Source organism: Microtus oregoni, unplaced genomic scaffold (assembly GCF_018167655.1).
Source record: "Microtus oregoni isolate MIOR12 unplaced genomic scaffold, Mior012 000074F_ref0000038, whole genome shotgun sequence".
Lineage (NCBI taxonomy): Eukaryota > Metazoa > Chordata > Mammalia > Rodentia > Cricetidae > Microtus > Microtus oregoni.
Genome location: NW_024544004.1, coordinates 339,898 through 347,253, shown reverse-complemented (window position 1 = coordinate 347,253; position 7,356 = coordinate 339,898). Strand labels below are relative to the sequence as shown.

The window sequence follows — 7,356 nt, the reverse complement described above, 5'->3', positions numbered from 1 at the left end:
AGTGATGATAATAGTTCATGGACAACTGTGGAGACATAACTTGCTCATGTATGAGAAGACCAGGAAGCAGAGATAGGAGGAAGCATGGTCAGTCTATCAACTTCAAAATCTACCCCACAGTCGCGCGGTGGTGGCGCATGCCTTTAATCCCAGCACTTGGGAGGCAGAGGCAGGCTCATTTCAGTGAGTTCAAGGCCAGCCTGGTCTTTAAGAGCTAGTTCCAGGACAGGCTCCAGAGCTACAGAAAAAAACCTATCTCGGAAAAAAAAGATCTATTTCTCCAGCTAAGACCCACCTCCCAAACAGTTTTCACACATGTAAGCCCGTAAGGGAGATTTCACATTCAGACAATTGTAAGGTTGGTGAAATTGATCCCGTGAGAGTACTGAATAATGGCTGTCATTTTAGCATGCAGAAGTAAACCAGATAAGCTTTGACTTCAGGGGACATGCAGCAGGTCTTGAGAAAGAGCACTAAAAATAAAACTACATAAGTAATCTGCAAATGTAAAAAGTTCAGCAAAAACTGAAGTAGCCATGTAAAAGTAACCTTTCCATGGTGAAGAGTACAGTCTGAATAAATATTGATTTCACTAAACTGTGGGACAACAGGCAGGTGCAAAGGAGATGTGTATTGAAGGCAATGGCTAATGAGCATGAGAATTTCTATTAATATATACCTCTAGCTTCTCTGGTAGGTGTGTGGATTTCTTTTAAATGGGTCATAAATACATTTGATGATCATTTTGGAAACATTTTCTATTTTTCTCCCTATAGTAACCAAGTATTCCTATGTCACTGAATGAATAATTTGCCAAATGTTAAATAATGCTAAAAATATACAAGACTTCTATGAATAAGAAGGAAAAGGTTTGCTTTTACTATTACTTTGTATTTATTTCCAATGTTTTCTCTTTAAAATAACATACAAAATAAAGGGTTCATTATGTCTCATATTATGTTTTTTTGCTCATATTCATCCCCTATTACTCCCTCTTGTTCTCACTTTTTCCTCTCACTGAGCTCCTTCCTCCTCATCAGTAGTCTTCCTTTTATTTTAATATATTTGTTTGAATCTTGACTATTTGTATGAAAGAAAATGTTATATTTGTCTTTCTGAATCTGACTTATTTCACTTAATATCACTCCAGTTTGATCTATCTTCCTGCAAATGACACAATTTCCTTCTCCTTTGCTGCTGAATAAAGTTGCATTGTTCATAGATACATTTTCTTGGCTATTGATCTTATCTGCCTAAGGTGATTCTGTATCTTAATGTTAATAGTGCCACAAAAATATGGGTATATAGTTATTTCTCTGGATGCTGACTTAGATTTTTTTGAGGTGTATAACAAGTAGTGGTATAGCTGGAGCAGATACTAGTACTGTTTTTTAACATATTTCAGGAACAAGATACCAATCTTCATAGTGACTACATTAATTTGCATTCCCACCAGCATTGCATAAAGATTCCTTCTACTTCCATCCTTGCCTGTTTTCTTCATGATGGCCATTCTGACTGGAAAGAGATGGACTCTCAACGAAGTTTTAATCTTCATAGCTAAGGATGTTGATTGAATTTTTTTCTCTGAGAGATAAAACATCCCAATGTGGTCCCTTGACAAAGGCACATATCTCAGCTAGGGACTCCCATTTTCAGACCCCATCTGCTTGCTGAATAAGAAGTGTAGTGGAGCCAAGGAATCTGTTTGATAAACCTTCCAGGAATACTGATGCACCATCATTTGTGAGAACCATTTCTGGGGTTTGGGAGCCATAGAAGATTTGTGTTTACCAGCCAAAACCCAAATCCTCCTAGTTGGGAGAATTTGAGTGAACTTGCAGGATGTGATGTTAAGGGGAAGAAATCTGTCATCAAACATGAGCAATATAAAGTAATCAAACTCACAAACAAAGTAGAGCAATCTTCAAGGACCAGAGGAACAGTAAATAGAATGTGTTATGCTAAGGCTATAAAGTTTTGGTTGTGAAAGATAGGTAGGAGAGTTTTCCAGAAAAGCCCAGTGACCATAGTAAACAATACTGTGATGTGCAGTCAAACACTTGCTAAGGGGGTACACCTTAACTGGTTTCAGTTACTGACGTGACTGTGAGCAAATACATGAAAAAAGGAATGGGCTTATTTATGCTCATGATTTCATACATATATTTAACATCTGTTTACAAATGACAGCTAAAGCAAAACTGATGAGCTGAAAACTACAGCGTATAAAACTTAGTAAGATTGAGGCAGTAGGGAAGGCCTTGGACCTTCCCAAAAGCAGTATGCCTTACCCTCTCTATGGGGTATAGGGAATGGAAGGAGGGAAGGGAATGGGAACTTGGATTGGTATGTGTAATAAAAAAATATATAGTTTTCTTTTAAAATAAATAAAAAAATTTTAAAAAGTCAAATATAGAGTGAGGCAGACTTGTTAGTGGAGATACAGTAGGGGAAACCATGTGGAGATGTGGGGGACTAAGAAATGCTGGGAGAAGGCCATTGGAAAGGAGTTTAGTGGTCTGAGTCCCTGTTCATGATAGGTGTAATGGCTATTGAATATTGGGGATTGTTTCCAGTATTGTTGATTCTAGAATTGTTTATATGAATGCCTCCCCAGTTTAGTATAGGGTATAAGCCTAGCTAATAAACTAGAAGTATGGAGTGATAGTAATTTGAGAATTACAGTATCCAGAGAAGAAAAAAATGTAGCCTAAAAGGAGTAAAACATGTCTTTGGCCAAAATATAAATGAAGAAAATCTCAAACCCTTGCTGCAACCTGCACAGTGGCAATTAAGATCTGAAGAAAGGACAGACACATGTACCAAAAATCTGGCATTAGATGGGTTGGGCACTCTGATTGAGATGCACCAGCAGCATGGAAGCTCAGTACTTTTTAAAAGAAAAGGTTAACTTTTTTTGCATTTATTTTACATACCAGCCAATTTCTCTTATCTCTTTCTATCCCCTCCCCTTGCTCATTTACCAGCCCTCCCCATTCTCTCCTCCTCCATATCCATTCAGGAAGGGGCAGGCCTCCTATGGATTTGCACATCAAGTACTGAGCTCCTCGGGTTGAGACAGAGCCAGGTAGTCCAGCATGGGCAACAGGTTACCAAAAGCCATCTAAGCACCAGGGAGAAAGAGGTCCTGCTTTCCTTGTTCTAAGTCTACTAAGAGATGAAGCTACACAGTTGTCACACATATGCAAAGGGCCTATAGAGTGGTATTTCATTGGTATTTTAATGAATAAGGCCTGAAGATCAGTGTTGGGTGAAGCATTGCTTGTTATTCCTGGCCTCTCAGCCATGAAATAACCATTTCGAAAACCATATTATTTGTAATACTGTTTAGCCAATAGCTTAAGTGTATTTCTGGCTAAACTCATATCCTAAACTAACCCATTTCTATTATTTTGTATATCACCACGTGGCTGTGCCTTACCAGCTAAAGATCTCAGCATCTGTGTCAAGCGGTGGATCCATGGCTTCTCCTAACTCCGCCTTCTTCCTCCAGTGCTACAGGCCAAGCCAGCTTTCTTATTCATTAATCAGTAAAATCAACACATAGACAGAAGGATCTCCCACACCAGATCAGAAAAGTAAAGCAGCCACACTGGCCAGCCTTACAGACCAGGCAGCAATGACACACACCTTTAATCCCAGTAGCCACACTAGTTGCCATAGAAACCCCAGCTGGTAGTCATGCACGCCTTTAATCCCCAAACTAGAAAGGTTTATAAAACTGTTCTCAGAGCCGGGCGGTGGTGGCGCACGCCTTTAATCCCAGCACTCGGGAGGCAGAGGCAGGCGGATCTCTGTGAGTTCGAGACCAGCCTGGTCTACAAGAGCTAGTTCCAGGACAGGCTCCAAAACCACAGAGAAACCCTGTCTCGAAAAACCACAAAATAAATAAATAAATAAATAAATAAAAAATAAAACTGTTCTCAGTCTCATTCTAAGGTTTCTTGGAGGCAGGATCACCATTTTTAGAATGCGGTAGAGGTAAGAGCCAGTGGCTGGCTGCTTTGCTTTTCTGTTCTTCAGGTTGACCCCCAATATCTATCTCTGAGTTTTTATTAATCATACTTCAGGACTGGGTCAGCCATGCAGGCTTCCTAACTGTTAGCCTAGTGTCCATGAGCTCTCGTGAGCTCAGGTCACTGCACTTGTGGGTTCCCCTATCATAACCCCCTTGGCTCATACAATCCCTCCTCCCTTTCTTCTGCAAGACTTTCAGAGCTCAGCGCAGGACTTTTATTATATATACTATTGAGAAAGAGGGTTAGTTTGCTATACAGAGCTAAAGAAGGAGAAAGCAAATTAGCTAATCTCTGTAGGGGCATAGTTTTAGGTTGCAGTCATCTGTGTGGAAAAGCTGTGGTTGAGAGTTTCTATATGCATTGATTTCCCCTAAAGGTCAATCATTTATAACATCTGTACATGACCCAGACAAAGGCTATGCCATTTCTCTGAGCTTGATTTGCAAAAAGCTTTGCTATTCCCTTGGATTTGAGGCATTGGGGTTCCTGCCATAGCTGTGATCATGGTAATACACATTCACTCAGGACTTAAAATCCCCACAAGCCCTCGATTTTTATTTGTTTTAGTGGCTTATTCTTTTTATTTTTTTGAGAATAGAAAAAAATAATTAAAGCATCAAATTGTACAAATTACAAATCTGTTCCAAAATATACTTACATTAAATAAAATATGCTTTTCAGTAAGATCTACAGTGAATGACTATGCATTCCAGGAAGCTTCACATCTAGGCAGGGCCAACATTCGTGGAAGAAGCTAAGAGAAAGTGCATCCAATCACAGTTTATAGCGGGTTTCTTATTGCCAATCTGCCAGTCACACCAAACATGTCATTACATCACTGGTGCAGGACACCGACTTTGTTGGGGTTAAGGGAAGCAAGTGCTATCCTCAATGGTGAGTTCATTACAACTTCGGAGGAATCCCACAGCCTAGACAGAGTGTCAGGAAACATGTTAAGGGAAGCGGACAACGCTCTCGAAGCCCAGACACTTTCTTGCTGTGCTGTGTATCCAGGAGGATGGTCTTCTTCAGGACAAGGTCGCAAGACTGGGACAAGCCCAAGGGGCTGACAGGGAGTATGAGGATGGGGAGGAGGGCTTCCTCTAGCTGTTTCACATCAGAGACAACTGTGACAAAGTCCTCAGCACTGCAATCTCCCCTCTTATCATCTGGCATAGCGCTTGATGTATTCATCCATTTTGTCTTGGAAATCTTCCTTGTCTCGTAAATGATGTTCTGCTGCTTCAATATTCAGTGGATCATCAAAATTCAAGAGATCAGTAAATAAAGAGTTTAATCCCCAAACAACATCCTTCAATGTCCTAGTGGGAGCCCAGCCAGTGCCATCAATTGAGTGTTCTCTTAGTAAACTTAGACATATTTCCCCTGTTTCTGTGATATTGGGATGCCAGATTTTAGTCAAGCATTTCACCCTGGGAGGCACCATGCTGTAGGCTTCAGGAACTTCAGTTTCAAACTGAAATGTTCCACCCTGGTAGTGTAACTCTCATTTGGGCTTACAGTCAGCTGAAAGCAATGAAGCTTGTTTGGATCAGGAAAGTGTACTTTACATGTACAGGGTAAATTAGCTTCAAGTTCTGTAACCTCTTTTACAAGCAACTTGTCTCTCATAGAGACCCGTCGAGTAGAGTCAGATGTGGAGGCAGATGTCTGGGATCCTTTGAGACCATCATCCCGCTTCAACTTGCTTGCCAGCGTTAGCATTACTGCTACCTTTCTTCTGGAAGACCGGCAAGAGTAGGGCTAAGTAAGGACCATGTCTCCAGACAACAACTTTAATCACTGCACTCAGGAGGTAGAGGCAAGCCATGTAATGATTCCTGCGCGAGATGGACCAAGCCACGGGTGGGTTCAAACCACGACCACTGAGAGCCCAGTCGATTCTGCGAGCAAGAGACCTTGGCAGGTTGAAAACCAGAGGCCTCACGGTCTACAGACAGAGCTTAAGTGAGGAGTTTATTGAGTTAAGGGTAAAGGGAAGAAAAGAGAGAGACAGAGACCTGCTTGCCTCTTCAGAAAAAGAGGGAAGAAAGCAGAGATAGGTGGAGCTTGTTAAGTATTTTTCCTTGGCCGACAACCCTCTCTGCCAATGCAATAATCCCAGTCAGACCAAATTAGAAGATGCCCAGGTTTAATGGGTGCCAGCACTCCCGGATGCCCTCCCGCCCCGAAAACATGGAGAGATGAACAGAGAATGGAAAGACCACAGAAAAACAGAAGACCACCTAGTGGCTTATTCTTAAAGTAATTAAATTGGAGTCGCTGGAAAGATATCTCAGTAGGTAAAGAGCTTGCTATGCCTGCATGAGAACATGAGTTCAGAATCCACATAACATACCAGAAATGACTAAATTTACCTGTAATCCCTGCAGACACAGGGGAGGCAGAGACAGAAGGATCCCTGGGGCTTGCTGGCCAGTCAGTCTAGCCAAATTTGTGAGCTCCAAGTTCAGTAAAACACCTTATCTCAAAAAATAAGGTGGAGAGTAAAAGAGGAAAATATCAAGCATGGATCTCTGGCCTACACACACACACACACACACACACACACACCCCACATGCACACTTTGGAGATCACATAACTGGACAATATGTAATTAGGCCTGTTGTAATAGAAGCGGCGGGGCTGCGTCCCCAGCACCCCGGCCACCTGCTAGCTTATGCCCCTAATTACACAGACACTGTATTCTTTTAAACACTGCTTGGCCCATTATATCTAGCCTCTTCTCGGCTAACTCTCGCACCTGGACTAGCCCATTTCTAATAATGTGTAGCACCAGCACCAAGGTGCGCTTACTGGGAAGATTCTAGCCTACGTCCATCCTGGGTCGGAGCTTCATCGCATGTGCCTCAGAGAGAGGGGACAATGGCGTCTCTCTGAGCTCACTTCCTCTTCCTCCCAGCATTCTGTTCTGTTTACTCCTCCCACCTATGTTTTAACCTATCAGGGCCAAGCAGTTTCTTTATTGCTTAACCAATGAAATCAACAGATTGATATATGACACTCCCACATCATAGTCCTTCTATAGCTTTGCTAAATATGTCACATCTGATGTGTGTATGTTAACAGGATAACAATGGTTTGGAGCCATGTCCCCCTTCTCGACCCGCCCAGCAGGTCCTAAGTTACTCCAGGGTCTTGAAGATGCACTATCTGAAAGACATGAGGGGAAAGAGAAACGGATGCCAAGCGGTATTCTTTGTCAAGGCATCCATTTATTGAAGCAAGTTTCATGTCTTAAATACTCCTCAGTGAGAAGCTCAGGCAGGGGGAACTGAGGAAAGGGAGAAG

At 41.9% G+C, this 7,356-nt stretch overlaps 1 pseudogene; it reads right to left on the bottom strand.

Annotated features, from left to right (window-relative positions):
* Positions 1 to 5,121: 5,121 nt before the first annotated feature.
* On the bottom strand, positions 5,122 to 5,768 carry LOC121441351 (annotated as a pseudogene).
* Between the last annotated feature and the right edge of the window lie 1,588 nt (positions 5,769 to 7,356).